The 22015-nt window shown below is 45.3% G+C and overlaps 1 pseudogene; it reads right to left on the bottom strand.

Annotated features, from left to right (window-relative positions):
* Positions 1-81: 81 nt before the first annotated feature.
* Positions 82-19688, bottom strand: LOC133930120 (protein trichome birefringence-like 25; annotated as a pseudogene).
* Between the last annotated feature and the right edge of the window lie 2327 nt (positions 19689-22015).

Below are 22015 nucleotides of genomic sequence, written 5' to 3' on the forward strand. Positions count from 1 at the left end.
ATACATATGTAGGACAATCAGGCTTGAACAACACAGATGTCACAATTAGACCGCGCGGATAGGGTACCATCTGAGGAGGTTTCAGTCCTCTGCCAGCATCTGCATGATTACGTCGTTCCGCGCGTCGATAGGCCCAGGCAAGCACCAATGCAGGCAGTCGTTCTGGACTTTGGCTGTCCTCCCATTCTCATACGGATGGTATGTTCTTTAAGGTCCTGAGTGCCCATCAGGCCTTAGCAGTGAGAGCTCAAATGTGTCAAGCAGTTTCAGACGGTTGGCGCTGTTACGCTCCTTGTTCCCCCACTGCCTTGTCAAACTCCTCTTTCTCAATCCTCCACATCTTATTGTCTAGTTCTCTATCACCGGCCTCCCCTGGTTTGAATGGCACGGTCCTGTTGCAGGTCCCGCCGCTGAACCACTCGCCATTCTCGAAGTGTGAAGGTGTCCACGTTCTGTAGAAGACTACTGGCTTGTGAGGCGAGGATGTGATGAACTGGAAGGCCTCCCTGAGCGACTTGCGAAAGGAGTGTTCATAGGTTGTTCCTGTCATGTTTTAGTCCTCGCAGGAGTGGAAGCCGATCACAGTTCTATTCTCCAAGTAGATTGCAGTTTTGAAGAACCATTGACCTGTTGATAGCACAACATAATCAAAGCTCTCCCATTGCCTCGTCCAATTTGTGTCAAGAATGTCAAGGTGCAGTTGGAGCTCAGAAGTTGAAACCCCATTTTCATCCTCAAATATTTCAGCTTTGATCAGGAACAGTGTCCAGATAAGAGAGACTCTGAAGTTGTGTGAAGGGAGGTGCCATATTCTTGATTTGAATGTCTCATCATGGTAGACCTCAGTGGTATCTTCAACCTGAATCAGGCAACAGAATTATGAGTACCTGCAAAAGCTTTTAGTTTTTTATAAGGGTTCTTTTACGGTACTCCATCTTACCTCCCTGGAGGTAAGAGTTGTGATAAATCCTAGCCATTGATTATTGATAGTTTATTTGGGCCAACAAAAAATATATGGGAAAATTGCAAAAACCTACCTGCAACTTTGGGAGTTTATAAAAAATCCCTCTACAACTTGTTTTTGCTACACGCTACAACTTTCATTTGATGTCAAATACATCCTTACCATTGTTTGACCATACAATACGATGCTCGTGTGGCTTCCAAAATGCACAATAGCTTCTAGAATAATTTTCTGGTCTCCTGAACCATTAGATTAGATCTGTCACTACAATTTTGAACGCTTAAATAGGATAAATATTTAGAAGAATGTGAACCAAGAGACCAATTGTTAAAATGCTGGATCAGTTTAAATGACCCCAAGATGTTAGAAGGAATGCCAGATATCACTACACCACTCTAGAAACACTAGTAACTCATGTAGATGTAACATCCCAGGGCCGCAAAACCTAGAATGCCACTAAACTACACGACCTACATATGAAGTTACATAAAAACAACAGTATCTCCAATGTATTTTAAGTAATATGGAATAAATAACATAGATAAGCAAGATATAAAGTATAACACACTAGTATTTAAAAACATCATAACAAGGACCTAGCTAAACTTTTAAGTTCAAAATCATAACCACATTGTAAACCTCAAACACATGACTCTAACGACTAATCATAATTAATTATTACAACTCGGTGATATTAAGTGAAGATATGAAGTGCAAGACGTGCTTCTAATCCCTGCCCTCCATTTTAGCTTCAAGTAGAACAACCTGGGGAGGAATATTGCAAAAGTGACATTGGGTAATCTCAGCAAGCGGACTACTTTAACAAGCTATTTAAACCACATTATTTAAAGCATCAGTTTAAAACTTCAACAAGTACAAAAGACATCACATTATTCATCATGTTCATTTTTAAGCAAGTTAAATAGTTACTTTAAAAAAATCAATAGCAAACATAACTATAACATAAGGAAGATAAAAAAAGACTATCTATCCCATAGGATATAATATCAACATCAAAAAATTGACTTCAACTTCTAAGAGTTAAATAGGAATTGTAAGAAAATATCATCATTCAAGACATCACGAATAGAGTTCAAGCCATATTAATAATAAATGACAGTTTTAAGAATAACCGATCACAACCACATATCTTCTACAATTAGTAAAGTTACTCAAACATCTGCATACCATTCATCACACTCAAATTGAATATAGAAGATTACTGTAACACAATATGTTGCATATGGATACTATACAATGCAGATCCACGTAGGACTTCAATACCTTCACAAATCCACAAGTCACACCACAATAAACATATCTACGGAGAAGCATCGCTTCTCATAATGACCTCCAATGCAACTTCAACATATCCAACAATTAATTCCATACATCAATGCATATGAATGCAATGATATGCCTTCTTTTACATCGCACCCCTCCTTGGGCAACGTACGATGTGTACCGGTACGGTCGTGATCTTTACGATATAACTTCTAATGCATATAAAATGCAATGCAGCGCAATGCACATGATATACTGTAAATGCCAAAATATAAACCGCATAGTTCACAACCATGAACATACATTAACATAAAAGTATTCTCTAGATAATTAATATAAGCCACCATTCATTCTTCATGTTAAAGTGTATATGACATGAACATAAACATATAGCAACAATAAACTTGCTTTGAAAGAGCAATGCCTACCCCATTTTGTAATCACATATTACAAGTTTAATTCTAAGTAAGGCACAAAAAGGTAACAATTATGCTTCTGCTAGCTTATCCTTTAACATGCATAATGTTTCAAAAGGTTATATTATATTCCAACTAGTTATAGATATTTGAAACAACCCTAAAAAAAGAATTAAATGCCCACCTACAAGACAAAGCATGTCCTCTTCTATAAGCTTCTACATAACCGATATCATTATCCTCAAGTAAACTAACCATTATACATAAGATGAGGTTGTGCTAGAAATGACTAAATCGACAAGGCATCATTACTATTGCATAAGACTCCATCAACTATAACCAAAAGATTAAGCCAAATTCACAGATCCAGAGCAAGTAGGTGTAATCTTCCAAATTAATGAGTATAATCATATGGTGTATTATTATAAGTGAATGTAGCAAAAATAACAAGTTAAAGTTGTGGCAACAACCGTCACGCTCACTTACCTTTCACGACGATGAAGACAAGACATACATGCATCGGCGCAACAACACCTGCTCAAGTGCCCATATATCAACACCACAATGTACCACATGAAATACAGATAGCAAGGAACATGGTCCTACACCCCGCAACCCTATCCAAGGAACAAACCGACACTCATCACATTCGTTTAACTGCAGCAATGCTGCTTCACTTTTTGTTATATTTTTATTTATAACAGCAATGATATGAAAAAAAAAATACATTTTAGAAAACTACAAAACAAGACCTACAACTTTTGTGGAAATACCATATTTTTATACTGCAATTAAGGTGTCCTAAACTGCAACTAAAAACAGACTTATCTGTCTGAAATTTCAGAAAGCAAGCTTCATATTTTTATATCTGGCACACCATAGATAAAAAAAATCTAAACCTTTGTGGACATGTGTATCACAACACAAGCTTCAACTTTGGTATAAATTTTATCTACAGAAAACATCATTATCATGGCCTAATCAAGCTCTGAACATTCATCACTAAATCTGTCAACAATTGACAGTAGAGATTTCAGAACAGCATAACTAGGGCTATACCCATCGAAAAAAAATACATACTATACACCGTTAAAAAGCTTAACAAATCCTCTATAACTTTTGAGTTGACCACTTTTGCAGGAAAAATCATTAAGGCCATGAAAACAGAAGCCCCAATGAAATTGCACATGCTGGAATTCCAGGAACCCTAACTCGAGGTGATTTCGATGGAATCTCGAACTTAACCTCTAATTCCCTGGGCTAAACCTCATCTAAGAACATGAATAATAGGGGAAAAGCATCCAAAAAGACTTATCACCTTGGAATCCGATCGTGGACAGCAATCCCCTTTTCCTCGCTCTCTTTCCCACCACGTCCCCTCACCTTGCTGCACCTTCTATTCTCCTTCCTCTTGATTATGTTGTTGAGATGGTTGAGATGTGAGAATGAGATGAGATGTGGGCGGTGTTAGGGGTATCATCTATCCTAGAGGAGGTTCCCGAGGTAGTTCGTGGAGGGAGCCAGGATACCGTAGACCGCCTTGCATTAAGCACCGACCGTTGGCTTTAGCACTTACCATACTTACCACATGCTTATCTAATGGTAAGGTAAGCTGAATACCTCTATAACTGTGATCATCTGGGCCTGAACATGGATGGTATGAGCGGGTGGGCTTGTAAAGTTATCTAGTTTGCTTCGAGAGTAGTTCTGGATACCTCCGCGCCAAGCGATGCATTTATCAAATGGTTAGGGCTTATTGGGAAAGGTTGTCACGAGTACCCCTTGTATGGACCTGTGTGGTCATGCAAGCTAAATGGTCCTCGTGTCGTGTGGGTAAAGGAGTATCCTCCTGTAGGGTGTAAAAATAGTTTGAACTACCGTGCTCCCGGTCATGAGCATGTCTTCTATCCATGCGCACCATCATGGAGTCACAAGTTGTGGTTTGTGGTTGGATTGTTGGTCATGAGGAAGATGGTTCGTGTTACATACATGTTCATGATGGTTCCAGTTACATTTATGTGCAGTTGGTCACTGCAGGGTATAATGGTATTGTTGTTAGTTAGGTTTAGGTGCAAACACATATGTCTAGGTTGCTTAAGAATATTAATGTACTTAACATTGAGGTATTTTTCTTGCTAACAGCTTAATGCATAATCCTTGGAGTCAAGCTATTGATATGTGCTCTTTATAGATTAAGTCTTGTGAGTACCTTCATACTCAGCTGCTTCACAAGTTTTGCAGGTGAGGAGGAAGCGGTGTTTGGCTACTTCACGCCTACCGAGGGTGGTGGCGGGCATGAGTAGTGCATCCTACTCAGTTTTCATGCTTTTGTGATGGAGCCTAAGGGCATATGGCTCCATCCTACTTTTGTTGTTTAAAGCTTTAGCTTCCGCTGCATAGTTTCTTTTGTTAGTTAGAAGTTGAGCAGGTTTTAGTCTCCTCCTAACTCTCTTTTGCTGTAAATTATAATAACTTGGTAGTGCTTAAGAACTTGTAATATAATGTTAATTACTTGCTCTTTCTTAAGTTGTGTTGTGATGCTTTATGTTGTAAAGGCATGTGTTTCGATATTAGGCACAAATCATGTGCCAGGACTACCGGGATGAATTCTGGTTAATCATCGAGGTTGTGATTATGAATAATGATCCTCTCGATGATTAATTAGAATAGTATTTGGACGGTTCCCCCATGGCATGGTATCAGAGCCTGGTTTAATTAAGTAGCCTAAACAATGTCCTAAGCGTGTTTAGTAAAGTGGGTCAACTTCTTTTGTGCCTCTTCATGTTAATATGTATGAACTTGCTATGTTTGTGCCCCTAAGTGTAAAGCGTTGTTATGAACGGCGCTCGAGTTATTATTTCCATAATATGACGTATTTATGATTGTATTGCACCGACGTCGAAGGTAAGGAATGCCTTGCAATGGCGGTGAATATCAGGGGATCAACCGATGCGAGATAGCGGTCCGGTGTGTTTTTACGGCGATGGTACGAAAAGTGAATACGTTAGTAATAACGTATGAACATCAACCATACAATGGTAGATATGGTCGTCTACTCATGTGGCATTTACATGAGAAGTTCTGTAAGACGATGGTACAGGAAGTGAATACGTTGGCAACAATGTATGGGTTGTCGCTTGTGCGGCATGATGCACAAGCACCCTTCGCACTTCTTATTCTGTCTTGCACGAAGGGCGATGATTAGAAATTGAGATATGTATGCAAATGCCTATGATCTTGATGTTTGTTGTGGAGAGTCATGCTCGAGAAAGACACAGTAGATATGAATCGATAATGCATTCAGTTTTCCTCATTACTCATGTGCATACATCCTTCCATATATGCGGCATTGCGGGTATAAGCAAATGTTAGTCGACGAATGCTTTTAGGCTATGTCAGAATTTGACTTTTTCTTCTTTGTCTTATTGATACAACAGGATGAGAACCCGCTGAGACCTTCCCGAGGGTTCGAATGAGAACAACCCTCGACCGCCCACCACCGAGTATGGCGGATGTGCTCATGTAGATAGAGCAAAACCATCAAGCGCAGACAGCTCTTCTCGAGGCTCTCGTGTGCAACACGACCCTTCATGGAGGACATGGAGCCGGGCACCGAGATGACTTCGCGGACTTCCTTAGGACTCAAGCGCCAACCTTCACGCGGGTTGAGGATCCTCTAGATGGCGACCATTGGCTCTGGGACTATCGAACAGAAGCTCACTTTACTTCGACGTGAGGACCACAAAAAGGCGCTCTTCGCCGCCCCTCAGCTTTAGGGTGCAGTGGGCGCATGGTGGTCCAACTTCTTGGCCATGCACCCCACCAATCACCGGGTGTCTTGGGCAGAGTTCCGCCAGACATTCTACGATTTTCACATCCCTAAGGGCCTCATGGAGATAAAAGGGCAAGAGTTATGGACCTCAAGCAAGGGGGTAGAACGATAAATGGAGTATGAGCAGGTGTTCAACTACCTTGCACAGTATGCTCAAGATGAGGTCAACACTGACGAGCGGAAGCCATACCGCTTTGTGAATGGCCTCAACTCTAAGATGCAAGACTAGCTATCAGCGCATGAGTTCATCAATTTCAACAAGCTTGTGATCACCTCACTCACGGTGGAGTTCAAGTTAAAGAACCACCAAGAAGAGAAGAAGCGAAAGAGGGTTTCGTCAACCTCCACCATCTCACATGTTGGCCTCGACTGCTACATGGCCGATGTGGATGGTGCGGTGTCCGTCCTTCTCCGCCCCTCAAGGACAGCCTACAAGACCTACAGTTTCGTAGGGGAGTGTGACCGGTGGCCCCGGTTGCCCGTGCTACAACTGTGGCCATGTCGGCCACTATGCACATGATTACCAGTACTCGAAGTCGGGAGCCACGGTGACTGCTCCAAGGCCACCACCCACTCAATCCTCTCCTCAAGCCTCCTAGGCTACATACGTCCCCAAGCGTGGCCGAGCGCACCACACCACCGTTGAAGGAATTCACGAGGGTTACAACGTACTGATGGGTATGTTGAGTATGAGTTTTAATTCTTTCATCACTCCTGCAATTGTTCTTTTTTATTCTAGGGCTTGTCATTGTTTCATAGCGATGAGTTATACACAGCGGCACATGCTGAAAGTTAGCACCACCCGTACACCTTATCTCATAGATGCACCCGGAGCTAAGATTCTTATTAATTAGTGCATGCCCAGAGCATCGATTGTTATTAATGACACATTCTTTGGTGCGAATTTGTTAGTGTTGGACTCCAAAGGGATAGACATCATATTGGGAATGAATTGGATCACCAAGAACAAGGCAATCATGGATTGTGCTCAGCGGACTATCACCCTTAATAGTATATCCAGCACTCGAGCTCATTTGAAGCTTGAAGATGTCGATCCTTGTCTTTATGCCTTGAAGGTCGTCACCACAACAGATCTAATGAATATCCTAGTGGTGTGTGGATTTCTTGATATCTTTCCAGATGAGTTCCTGGGATACCACTCGACCGAGCGGTGGAATTCTCAATTGATCTTTTGCCTGGAATGGCCCCGATTTCGAAGAGGTCTTACAAGATGCCGCCAAATGAATTGGCGGAAGTGAAGAAGTAGTTGAAGGAGTTGCTTGAGAAGGGATTTATTCATCCAAGCTGTAACACCCTAATTTTTCCCATTTCTAAAATTTCTCAAAATTTGTTAAGTTCAAAATGAGTTTAAATATTTTAAAAGAGAGAAAATCCTATTTTATATGAAAGAAGATACAAATGACATAGGATATAAGTGATTATTTTGCATCATGCTGAATTAGGCAAATATTTTTTTATTTGATTTTTGATGAATTTATTTCAAGAGTTTTTGCCTGGATTTTGAATTCAAAGGAAAAAGAAAAAGATTAAAACTCTCCGCGGGATGCTCTTTCCTTTTTCGGCCCAGCTCTTTCTCAGCCTCGGCCCAGCCGCCGCCGACCTCCTCTCCCACCCGGGCCGCCTCTCTCGACCCATCTCCGCGCACCAGCCCACGCGCCGAGCCGCTTCACCGAGCTGCCGACATGTGGGTCCCGCATGTCAGGCCCTTCTTCTTCCTCGGTCGGACTCCGACTCAGTCACGGGAATGCGTCGGCCGCCGTCTTCCGTTCGAATCTGACCACAAACCGAACCCGAGAACTTCTAGAAATCCGCCAAATCAAATCCCCGGGATCTCCTCTATCTCTAGCCGGCTTTATCTCTAAGGAATTCGCGGAATCGAGCTCGGATACAACTCCCCGCCGCCGTGTCCGAATTGATCTCGCTGCGCCGTCGCCCTGGACATCCCGAGCTGCCTATATAAGTAGAGCCTCCCTCCTCGAACGCATCTCAACCAGAAATCGCCAAAACCCGAGCCTTAGACGTCGAGTTCAGAGCTTGCCGAGCCGCCCTCGCCGCCGTTTCGACTGAGCTCGCCGCCATGCCGTTCCAGAGCCTCGCAGCGCATCCCGAGCCCACCATCGCGAGTGCCTGCCACCACAGGAGCTTTTCCCGTCATCGCTTTGGTCTCTACGCCGCCGGAGAGCCTTCTCCGACGAGTTCCCGAAGGAGCAGCCGCCCCCTTCCGTCGCCGACCACCTTCCCTTGCCGCACCGCCTTCGGTAAGCCCCGAAACGAGCTCGCTGTTCCCTTCTTGTTGTGTTCCGCCGCTTGTCGTCGTGATCCGAGGCCGATGACGAGGTTAGCGCTTGTCTCCGGCAAGAGCGCCGCCGCTTTCCTTCGGTCGCCGCTGTCCCGTTCCTCTCCGACCGCCCAAACCCTCCCCAGCCGTCGGATCCGAACCCTCGGCCCAGATTAGATCTGTTCTTACCCCTTCGGTCAACCAACTAGAAGCTGCCACGTGTTGCCACTTAACTCAGTCAGCAGCCATGCCATGTCACCCAGCCACCTCAGCCGCCACCTCAACCTTTCTGGTGATATGTCACCCCTGTCACCATGCCACGTCAGCCAGAGCTACCCAGTCAGTAATTCAAGCCTTTTTCAGTATAAAAATAAATCTGATAATTCCTTTAATTGGTAATTTTGCAATTTAGCCCCTGAACTTTTCTAAAATAACAAAAAGAGCCCTATCTTTTTGCAGTTAGGTCCCTATACTTTTTCATAATTACATTTAGGTCCCTCTTTTTTTACAAAAAGGTCCCTAAACTTTTTGTTAATTCAATATAAGCCCTTTTCTTTTTCCAGATTTAACCCTAGACTTGTTTTAGCCCTAACTTTTTCATAGTAGCTCCGATTTAAGCGATTCTTGTGCCGATGGATTCTTTTTTCAGTGTTCTTTCTTTTTAGCTAGTTTTTATCTCGTTGTTCTTTTATTTTGTGCTCTGTTCTTAGTGTATCTTGTTTGTTTGTTTGTCAGTGATTGTGCGATTAGCCGATAACGTCCCGGATCAATTTGAAGAACAGCAAGACCAGGAGCAAGAATACACTGAGCAGTAGCAAGGAGAAGGCAAGTGTCCTTGATCATATTGAACCTACATTTTTAAATGTTTTGTTTTACAAAACTGCACTCATGTCTGTCAATATGATGGGTAGTCACCTATTTTAGGGTTTTTTCTAGATATTCCCTTATCATCCCTTGGAACCTAGATGGTTATGGTTAGGAGTCTTTTATGGGTAGACTGCTTAGCTTACTTTGGGATATTGGGAAGTGTCATAATTTTGACTAATGAACATATGCAGTAATGATGGATAATATGATAATGATTTAGCAACATGGAACCTTAGATATTGAGCATAGGGATGTTGGTGATAGTTGTCATGGTTATGACGTTGGATTAGTGTTTTCTCAAGTAACCTAAGTAAGGACCGGTTCGTGGAGCAACAACCCAAGAAGTAACGTACCAACCACGAGGCTGATATGGGTAAGGCGTGACATACTGATTAGAGTCTGTCAAGTGTACGTTGGGTCAGCACAAAAGGGGGCTTCTGGGTAGGAGCTTTGCTTGCGTAAAGCCTGGCGGTGAAACCTAGTGGGCAGACACACACTGAATTAGTCTCTGGTTAGTGGAAAGTGTCATACAGTGATTCTTGGTGGTACACCACTGGCGTGTGTTAAGTGTCTTGCAAACACGGTAACATGGAATTCACTGACTCGTGGGTAAAGCTGGACAACCTCTGCAAAGTGTAAAACTGTTATAACAGCCGTGCTCACGGATATGAGAGACTTGGATCCTCACATGATTAGAGGGTGGATGGTTTTAGTTCTGGTACAAGGAGTACTAGATGGTGTGGTTTTGGTCTTAGTACAGGGAGTACTAGACGGTTGTGGTATGCAGGGTGGGGAACCTTGTATGTTAGATGACAGATTGTTGGGTTACATTGATTTAATACTTGTCTAATGCTTTTGAGTCCAAATATGTTTTCATTACTCGCATTTACGCAAATAATACCTTGTGTCATCTTATTCTTGATATAAGCCTGCATGTCATTATTTTTCCACACTTGCTGAGTACATTATGTGCTCACCCTTGCTTTCTCCTACAAAAACATATGCTGCTCAGTAGAAGACTTTGAGAATTTCCAAGACGACGACCTAGTGTTCTAAGGAGCGTGTCTTCCAGTCGGTGCTTGTGGAGTATTGGTCGCCAATGCTTTCGTCCCACTGCCGTCGTTTAGATGATGTCGTTTAGGTAAAGTTTGAGGTTGCTTAGGTGAAGTCTTTTATTGTAAGAAGTGAATGTTTAATTAAATAAAGTATTGCTTTTGTTACTTCACCTATGATGTCCTTATGTGTGTTAAACTTCTTGGGCACACATAAGCCGCACTTGGTTTTGGCCGTTAAAACCGGGTGTGACACAAGCTTCTCAACTTAGGGATGCTCGGCACTCTTTGTGAAGAAGAAGGATGGTACCCTGCGGATGTATGTTGATTACCGCCCGTTGAAGGAGGTCACTATTAAGAATAAGTATCCACCTCCGATGATCGATATTCTGTTTGATCAGTTGACCGGTGTCCAGGTTTTCTCGAAGATTGACTTGAGACTAGGCTATCATCAAATCAAGGTCCGACCAGAGGATATTCCAAAAACGGCTTTCTCGACTCATTATGGTCTTTATGAGTTTACCATCATATCCTTTGGCTTGACAAATGCCCTAGCGTTCTTCATGTACTTGATGAACATTGTGTTCATGGAGGAACTTGACAAGTTTGTCATGATTTTCATCAACGACATTCTTATATACTCCAATACTAAGGAAGAGCATGCAGATCACCTCCGTATTGTTCTTGGCCGCCTTCAAGATCACCAACTATATGCCAAGTTCAGTAATTGCGAGTTCTGGCTTAAGCAGGTCACTTTTCTGGGACATGTACTATTTGAAAATGGTGTTGAGTTGACCTGAGAAAGGTGCAGCATGTGCTAAATTGGGTGCAGCCGAAGAATATCACTAACATCTAGAGTTTTCTCGGGCTTGCGGGTTATTACCACTGGTTCATCGAAAACTTCTCCAAGATCACTAAGCCCATGACTGATTTGTTGAAGAAGAGAAGTGTATTCGAGTGTTCAAGTGAATATAGCTTTTCAGACCTTGAAGACACTGCTGATGACCGCTCCCGTTCTCGCTCAGCCTGATGTGGGCAAAGGTTTCAATGTCTATTGCGATGCTTACTGCATAGGCCTTAGATGTGTCCTCATGCAGGAGGGTAGAGTTGTTGCTTATGCCTCACGATAGTTGAAGCGCCATGAAGAGAACTATCCAACTCATGACTTAGAGCTTGTGGCGGTTGTGCACATTTTGAAGATTTGGCACCATTATCTACTGGGGAATCTGTGTCGTATCTATACGGGTCTCAAAAGCCTCAATTATATCTTTACTCAGGAAGATCTGAACATGCGGTAGTGAAGATGGCTCAAATTGATCAAACACGAGCTGGAAGTTCATTATCATCCCGGGAAGGCAAATGTGGTCGTCGATGCCTTATGTCGGAAGGCTCGATGCAATTGCCTTGTGGTCAAACCCGGAAATTTGACACTTTGTGATGAATTCCATCGGCTTGGACTTGAAATGGTTCCAAATGGTTTTCTTGCTAACTTGGATATCCAGTCTACCCTTCTGGATGAAATCAAGCGAGCTCAGAAAGGTGATAAGGGCATGGCTTGAATTAGATCCAAGATGAAGGAAGGCAAGGCAACGTGCTTTTTTGAAGATGGCTAGGGTGTTCTATGGTTTGGGAACTGGCTAGTGGTTCCGTAGGTCGAAGCCTTGAGGAAGAAGATTCTTGATGAAGCTCATGACTCGTTGTTGTCCATTCATCCGGGGAGCACGAAAATGTATCAAGACCTCAAGCCACAGTTTTGGTGGACTCGCATGAAGCGAGAAATTGCTCGATATGTTGCTGAGTGCAATGTTTGCCGAAGAGTCAAGGCTGAGCATCTCAAGCTGGCCGATATGTTCCAACCTTTGCCCATCCCCTCCTAAAAATGGGAGGAAATCGGCAATCTGGGCGTGGGTCGATTCCACCAAGGATGATGATATAGCAATGAGGGGGTCTCATCTTGCCGTGGATTTCATTACCGGTTTGCCGAAGACTTCTCAAGGGTATGAATCGATTTGTTCATCGTTGACTGGCTTACCAAATTAGCACATTTCCTTCCAATGAAGACTCGGTATGGTGCCAAGTACTATGCCGAGCTGTATCTCACCAAATTTTTTTGCCTTCATGGGATTCCGAAGAAGATCATTTCTGACCGAGGCACTCAGTTCACTTCCCATTTCTGGAGATGCCTTTATGAAGCCTTAAAAACCGAGCTCTCCACAGCACTGCTTACCACCCTCAGACCGATGGTCAAACAGAGTGGGTAAATCAAATCCTAGAGGATATGTTGTGAGCTTGTGTTCTCACCTATGGAAAGAGGTGGGACATTTTCTTACCATTTGCTGAGTTCTCCGATAACAACAGCTACTAAGCAAGCATTGAAATGTCACCATTTGCGACTCTTTATGGCCGAAGATGCCGAACACAGTTGAATTGGTCCGAATCCAACGAATGGCTTTTCGATGCCCGGATTTGGTCAAAGAGGATGAAGAGCATATTCTAGTTATTCGGAAGTGTCTTCTCATGGCATAATCACGGCAGAAGAGCTATGCGAATCACCGCCGCCAAGATCTCAAGTTCGCAATTGGTGATTATGTGTATCTCAAAGTGTCTCCTCTCAAAGCTGTTCGACGCTTTCAAGTCCGAGGCAAGGTAGCGTCTCAATATGTGGGCCCTTTCCAAATTGTTTTCAGTGTGGAGAGGTGGCTTATCAATTTGACTTGCCCCGTCCCTTCCCACGGTGCATAACGTGTTCCACGTGTCTTAGCTAAAGAAATACCTCCGAGTCCTAACCAAAGTGATTGAAGTTACAAACCAAGGGTTGCAGGCGGATCTTACATATTGTGAGCGACCGATCTGAATATTGGATGTAGTGGAACGCAAAACTTGGCGTCATTCCATAAAATTCATCAAAGTCCAATGGAGCAACCACACTGAAGATGAGGTGACTTGGGAGAGTGAGGATAAAATCCGCTCCGAATGTCCTGAGCTCTTTGAGAATTTGAAAATACCATTTTAATATAAGCATATTGGAACCTCTCACATGTCTATGTTTATCACTATGTTGAATGGAAATTGTGGTTCCAAGGTGTTGCACTTAGAAACCTTTCAGCCAGGAGAGCCTGCTCCTGGCGGTCTGCCGCTGTGGATCTACCAGTCTGACTGCCAGAGGCGCTAATACTTATAAAGCTCTCCGTTGGCTCGTGGTCTGACTGGTGCCTCTGTCGATCTAACTGTTGGTGGGCGGTCTAACCGCCACGAGACTTGCGATCCCACCATTAAACCCCAAAACTTTATGTATAGATTTCTATCTAATCGGCATTTTTGTGGTCCAACCGAGCTACGGTCTGACCAAACCTAGCTCTGGTTTGACTGCCAGTTCATGTGAGGGCCCTAATACCAACGGTACTATATCCAGCAATGAGAACTGAGTCAGGGACATGCCGTCGCTAGGCTCTGGATGGATTACCTCTGGAGTCAGGCAACGGCTAAGGGCCGAGGCGGTTGAGGATAGCCTCTCCCGACTAGCCTTCGGCTACGCCTCCAACATGCTGTCATCCGGCTTCGGACGGATTACCTCCGGTGCCAGGAAACGGCTAAGGGCTGAGGGGTCAAACACCACCTCTACCTGCCTAGCCACAGGTCCTCCAAGCCTCATAATAGAGGCCTTATTTCTAAAAAGGTACACCCACTATTAACTATCGGTAGTTTACCTAGTGATATATCTTTCATACAGCAAGGTTCTTACTGCTAGAAGTCTTTTGCAATAGATAGCCACTAGGTAGAAGCAATAGAACTTAAGTTACATCTTCATTTAGCAATAATAGTTATATAACCTAGCTATGTTATAGAACTACAATTAGCTTCTTATTGTCAATAGTAGACTGCAAACTTAGCTAGTATAACCATGCAAAATCCCTACCCACAGACGTATTATGCCTAGGTCACCTCGGGGGTGGGTCTGCCCAGGTTTCCTGGAAGGCATTGTGTGGCCTCAGAAGTGTAGTTGCCACATATCAAGGGATTTTCTTGATAGACCGTGTTGCGCGGCCACCCGTGGGACATCTTCGGGTGGTGTGACAAGTCCACGTACCGCGGACGTAGCATTCCTAGGTCACTTGGAAGGCAAGACTGCCTAGATTTCCTGGAAGGAATTACGTAGTTCCGTAGACAGTGAGGCCCACACACCACGGGCGCTGCTTATGCCTAGGTCACCTAGAAGGCAAATTATACCCAGGGTGCCCTGGAAGGCATTGCATAGCCTCTGTAGTGTCGAAGCCACGCCTCGGGGGAAGTCCTCAGTGGCGGAGATACGATGCTCTGAGGAATGCTGTCGCAAGGAATCCTCATTGCACGACATGCCTACACACCACGGGCGTAGCATGCCTAGGTCACCTGGAAGGCAAGACTGCCTAGGTTTTCTGGAAGGTATTGTGTAGCCTTGATAGTGTGTAGATGATGGTTATCAAGGGACTTCCTTGGTAATGTAGTTGCGGCACCCCAGAGGGATTTCTTCGGAGGCGTGACAGGACCACGCACCAGTAAGCATTGCTTGCCTAAACCCTAGGTCACCTGAAAAGGTTTCTCGGAGGGTAGGCTTCGCCCTGGTAGGCAGTGGATCCCAGACACCGCGGGCGTAGCATGTCTAGGTCATCTGGAAGGTAAGACTGCCTAGGTTTCCTGGAAGGTATTATGTAGCCTCGATAGTGTGTGGACGCCGCATATCAGGGGATGGTCCTGATGTGAGGACGCAGTGCTCTGAGGAATGCTATCGCAAGGAATCATGATTGTAGTTCTATAACCATGCAAAATCTCTACACTCCCGCAGATACATCGTGCCTAGGTCACCAGGGGGCGGGTCTGCCCAGGCTTCCTAGAAGGCATTGTGCGGCCTCGGAATTGTAGTTGCCACATATCAAGGGATTTCCTTGATAGACTGTGTTGCGCCGCCACCCGTGGGACATCTTCAGGTGGTGTGACAAGCCAACGTACCACGGACGTAGCATGCCTAGGTCACCTGGAAGGCAAGACTGCCTAGATTTTCTGGAAGGCATTGCATAGTCTTGGTAGACAGTGAGGCCCACACACCACGAGCGCCGCTTATGCCTAGGTCACCTGGAAGGCAGATTATGCCCAGGGTGCCCTACAAGGCATTGCATAGCCTCGGTAGTGTCGAAGCCACGCCCCGGGGGATGTCCTCGGTGGCAGAGATGCGGTGCTTTGAGGAATGTTGTCACAAGGAATCCTTGTTGCACAACATGCCTACACATACGGGCGTAGCATGCCTAGGTCACTTAGAAGGCAAGATTGCCTTGGTTTCCTGGAAAGTATTGTGCAGCCTTGATAGTGTGTAGATGCCAGTTATCAAGGGACTTCCTTGGTAATGTAGTTGCGGTGCCTCCGAGGGATTTCTTCGGAGGCGTGATAGGGCCATGCACAGGTAAGCATTGCTTGCCTACACCTAAGGTCACCTGAAAAGGTTTCCCGGAGGGTAGGCTTTGCCCTGGTAGGCAGTGGAGCCCACACACCGCGGGCGTAGCATGCCTAGGTCACCTGGAAGGCAAGACTGCCTAGGTTTCCTGGAAGGTATTATGTAGCCTCGATAGTGTGTGGACGCCGCATATAAGGAGATGGCCCTGATCTGAGGATGCGGTGCTATGAGAAATGCTGTTGCAAGGAATCCTCATTGCACGACATGCTTAGGTCACTGCTAAGGCATCAAGCCTAGGTTTTTTGGAAGGTATTGCATAGCTTCGGTCATATAAATGCCATGTTCCAGGGCACATCCTTGGTGGACAGTGTTGAGGTGCACCTCGGGCGTTTCCTCGGGAGTACGACAAGCCTACACACCGTGGGTGTAGCATGCCTAGGCCACCTGGAAGGCAAGACTTCCTAGGTTTCTTGGAAGGTGTTGCGTAGCTCCGATAGTTTGTAGGGCCTTTGGCATTAATACATGCCAAGGAGTCTTAAAAAACCTCCAACAAAAACGGAGAGTCATACAAAACCTCCAACAAAAACGGAGAGTCTTACAAAAGCTCCAAAAAAAATAAAGAGTCCTACAAAACCTCTGGTAAAAACGGAGAACCTTACAAAACCTCCGACAAAAACAGAGAACCTTACAAAACCTCCGACAAAAATGGAGAGTCTTACAAAACCTCTGGCAAAAACAAAGAACCATACAAAACCTTCGGTAAAAAACAGAGAAGCTTAGAAAAACCTCTGACAAAAACGGAGAGTCTTACAAAACCTCCGGCAAAAATGGAGAACCTTAACCTCCGGCAGAAATGGAGAACCTACAAAACCTCCGACAAAAACGGAGAGTCTTACGAAACCTCTGGCAAAAACGGAGAACCTTAGAAAACCTTCGGTAAAAATAGAGAACCTTACCAAACCTCCGCACAAAGGATAGTTTTACCAAACCTCTTCCAAAATGGAGAGACTTCCAGAAACCTCCGCACAACGTAGAGTTTTACAAAACCTCCAGCAAAAACGGACAGCTTTACCAAACCTCCGCACAACGGAGAGTTTTACAAAACCTCTGCCACAATAGAGAGCTGTACCAAACCTCTGCACAACAGAGAGTTTTACTGAACCTCCACCAAAACAAAGAGACTTTGAAAAACCTTAGCACAACGGAGAGTTTACCAAACCTTGACTTCCAAAAACCCCCGCAAATGGGGATGTTTTCCGAAAACTCCGCCGAGCGGAAAGGTTCTGAAAGGACCTGACGGGAAGAGTACCCCAGTATCTTGAAGGCAAATGCCTCTGTGCCGAAGGGGTACGAAACCCGCTAGCCTCCAAAAGGCACAGCCAATAGATCAAAGGGGTATAAAAATCCCCCTCACTACAGGGAAAGGTATGACCTGCGTGACTCAAACACGTATGGTAAAAGGTAAAATCATTACCCTACCATCTCCTTTAAAGACTTACTTCATACGTCATTTTGTGAAAAGTATACTAACATTTAAAAAAGCCCACACCACGTGGCACATGAAATATAGTGGAACCCTCGACTGTCCATTGCAGAGGCCGCAAATTCATTACAGTGGCTAAGGGCCGAGGGGGTCGCGGACCACCTCTCCCGCCTAGCCCTCGGCTTCGCCTCTGACACGCCACCACCAGGCAGATGGAGTATCTCTGGAACCAAGCAGCGGTTAAGGGCCGAGGGGGTTGCGGACTACCTCTCCCTCCTGGCCCTTGGCTTCGCCTCTGACACGCCATCGAAAGGCATCGAAGAGAGTACCTGCAGAGCCAGGCAGCAGCTAAGGGCTGAGGGGGTCGCGGACCACCTCTCCCTCCTGGCCCTCGGCTTCGCCTCTGACATGCCGTCACCAGGCTCCGGATGGAGTACCTCTGGAGCCAGGCCGCGACTAAAGGCTAAGGGGCCGCAGACCACCTCTCCCGCCTGGCCCTCAGCTTCGCCTACGACGCGTCATCTCCAGACTCCAGACGAAATACCTCCGGAGTTGGCCAGTGGCTAAAGGCCGAGGGGTTCGCGGACCACTTCCCCCGCTTGGCCCTCGGCTTTGCCTCCGACGCGCCATCGCCAGGCTCCAGATGGAGTACATCCGGAGCCGAGCAGCGGCTAAAGGCCGAGTGAGTTGCAGACCACTTCCCTGCTAGGCCCTCGGCTTCGCCTCCGACACGCTGTCGCCAGGCTCCAGATGGAGTACCTCCGGAGCCAGGTAGAGGCTAAGGGCCGAGGGGGTCACGGAACACTTCCCCCGCCTGGCCCTCAGGTTCACCTCCAACACGCCATCGCTAGGCTCCGGACGGACTACCTCCGGAGCTGGGCAGTGGCTAAGGGCCTTGGGGGTCGCGGACCTCCTCTCCCACCTGATCCTCAGCTGCGCCTCCGACATGCCGTTGCCAGGCTCCGGATGGAGAACCTCCAGAGCCGGGCAGTGACTAAGGGCTGAGGGGGTCACGGACAACCTTTCCTACTAGGCCCTCAGCTTCTCCTTCGACACGCCGTTGCTAGGCTCCAGACGGAGTACCTCCCGAGCCGGGCAGCGGCTAAGGGCCAAAGGGGTCGCAGACCACCTCTCCCACCTGGCCCTTAGCTTCACCTCCGACACGCCATCGCCAGGCTCCGAACGGAGTACCTCTTGAGCCAGGCAGCGGCTAAGGGCCAAGAGGGTCACAGACCAGCTCTCCCATCTAGCCTTCGGCTTTCTCTCCAACATGTTGTCACCGGGCATTAGACGGGTCACCTCTGAAGCTGAGCAGCGGCTAGGAGCTCGAAGGGATGCAGTCCGTGTCCGAGATCTTGTCCCCAAGAATTCCAACGGGGCCACCTTGGGTTGAAAGTTTGAAACAAGATTGGAAAAAGGCCCAGTCAAATGCCAAACCCGGGGAGAACACGATGGCTGGGAACAACGAAGTCACCAACACCTTGCCCGGCCATCCTTAGATACTATGCGTATCTACAGTCACCAGAGCCCCAAGGCCACCTCTCTCCAAGAAGAAAATGAAGCCGGTTACAATCTATGCAAGGTCCCGACACCGCGCATGCCAGCTCCAACAGGCTCCGGAGCATATCGCCACCGCCAGTACACCATCAACCTTGGGCCTCGCCATCGATGCCCATGGTTCCCAAAACAAAACTTCTTAAGGACATGGAATTGCCATCGAGCATCCTTGATACTATACCAGGCTGGAGTTAGTTTTCCTCTACATCCTCTCCCCCCTCCGCAACATCGGGGCCCGAGAATGAGGGGATGTTATTGGTGGGAAATAAACCAGCCTGAGGATAATGGTTGAAGATTACTATCCAGGTCCCTCCAGAGCTTTGATCTTTGGACCCTTAGCTAAAGGCCCGACCACTGAGGGCATCAAGCTCCTTCGTGCCACCTCTTCGTACCTGTGAAGCCTTCCCATGACTTGGAACCATGCCTAGCCCCTTCGAAGCCTTCGACCTCTGAACTCTGAATAGCAGGCCTGACCCCCAGAGGTTGTGGACCCCTTCAGGAAACCCCATCGGCACCCGTGTAGCTTTTCAAAGCCTAAGATACAGCAAGCCTCCGAAGACAATATTAAGGGGGAAAATGTCTCCCCTGGCACCGACCCGATGTGAAGTGACAGACGATCAATGCTGGTGCAAGTGGTGCTATCCTGACACCCCAGTGCATTTAAGGCCACCCTGACACCCTTAACAGTACGGCGCCGAGCCACAATTGGTGACTCGCTCGCCCCCTTCAGGGGGCAGGCATCACGATAGTTACTACGGTGGATATTTATCTCCCAGTTAGGGTAGAAAGTAGTTATCCAGGATAAGATCCAGTAATTTAGTTAGATCCTAGATATTTGTACATTGTGATAACTTGTACGCCAAGCTATGCACGGCCCTATAAATAGGAGCTCTGGTCGCCTGGGCAAAAGAGGGAAAAAACAGAGGTGAAGAAACACCAAGTCACGCTGTGATACTCCCCCAGATCGATCCATTTTTTCTGCCATCAATACATTCGTGGTATTCCTTCCTCTTAAACATCGTCTCCAAGCTTGAGTCTCCTCCTTAGAAGAAACTCTCACCGTATACATGTGGTTATACATATAACACATATACTTCACATTCATGGATATATATATATATATATATACATATACATTTAGGGTTTTATTTTGTTTTGAATACTTTTTTTATTTTTTTGGTTTTAAAATATGGGTTGTTACACTTACCTTAACTCGACTCAGTTGCATCTTTAGAGTCTTGGTCTTCAAATTCTTCTAGCTCCTTTGTAATGTTAGCGTCAAGTAGCATCATTCGCGAAAAGGAAACACGTAAAAACCAATATCCAAAAAGAACCAAATATCACTCAACAAACATCATCACACATGATCACCAGGTCAAAACGGTTAACAAGTTATGACTTTCCAAATATTAGAATAGGATTAAAAAGATTATCATAGATAAAATTATGTCTAAGGAATTTTCTAGAATTTTTCTGAAGTCATCTATGATTTTTAGGGATTTTTTATATTATTATTATGGAATATTCTAGCATTTATTAGAATTATAAAAATAATTAAAACTATTAAACAAAATTAAATAAATCTATAGAAACATTATTAAAATTATTTTCCTAATTATCCATATTTTGCAGAATTATTTTTCTAACGAAAATGATCACCACTTGTGCACATCTACTAATGTGGCATTGCGACGTGGGAAAAATCGTTGATGTGGCCTGCTAACTCGACAGCTGATGTGGCCTAACGGCGGCGTAAGGTCCACTAAAGGCACCATTAAACCCATTAAATCTCGCTCGTTGATCAGAATCAAAAGGTTGAGATCTGATATCACGAACAGGTATACGAACTTCTAATCAGAGCCGTAGGCGACGGATCGGGTGGCATACCGTCTCTTCTCCAGTTTGGATGCGACGGCGATCAACTCCCCATAGTGGCGCATGGCATGAAACTCGCCGGAACCTCGTTGTTATGTGTAGTTCTCTCTGGTGAGCGGCAATTTAAGATCTAGGTGAGCTAGAGATCTCGTTTTGGCAACGTGTTGTTGTCAGATAGTCCTAGAGTGTCCTGGCAATTGTGAGGTATGGCTATGGCGCTCTGAGCTTAATGCCAATGAAGTCCTATGGTGCTCTTGCCTCGGTTCTACGGGGAAAGATGCGATGCATCGAAAGGAAGGTCTCATCGTGCATATATAAGGCCAGGAATTTTAATACCCTACTTTCCAGAATTTTACAACTTTTAAAAAAATTTCAACATTAGTGAGTAGCTTCACCAGTAGAGTAGTTTAAAACCCATTTCATAAACAACCAAACAACCTAGGTTATTATTTCTTATGCATTGCATGTTGCATTTTGCCAGGATCCAAGTAAATGCATTAGAATTCTTTTTCTGTTTTCTTCCTCTTTGGTGTTTTGAGTGAAAAAGGTTTTGAAAAGGTTTTTACAAAACTCAATATTGAATAAGTTAATAATCTGAATTGATGGAATTCAAAATTCTTGAATTCAACATCTATTCAATCCTTGATCATACTTGATCCTTCTCTAGTTCAATTCAAATCTTATCCAAATCCTTATTTAAAGTCAATCTTTTTCTTTTCCTCAAATACTATCCAAATTCAAATTCCTTATCTACTCCTATTCTTGTTTAAACTCATTTCCCCATCCCTCTATCATCTTCTCGATCCAATCTCCCTCCTCCTGGGCTCAACCCATCTTTTTCTTATTTTGCAAAGCTCGTCCTCCTTTTTCCTTGGGCCATGCCCGTCCTCATTTCCCATTCTCTCTCAGCATATCTATTTTTCCCACCGAGGCTGGGCCTATTTTACCCGACCAGACTCCC

Source organism: Phragmites australis, chromosome 10 (genome assembly GCF_958298935.1).
Source record: "Phragmites australis chromosome 10, lpPhrAust1.1, whole genome shotgun sequence".
NCBI lineage: Eukaryota > Viridiplantae > Streptophyta > Magnoliopsida > Poales > Poaceae > Phragmites > Phragmites australis.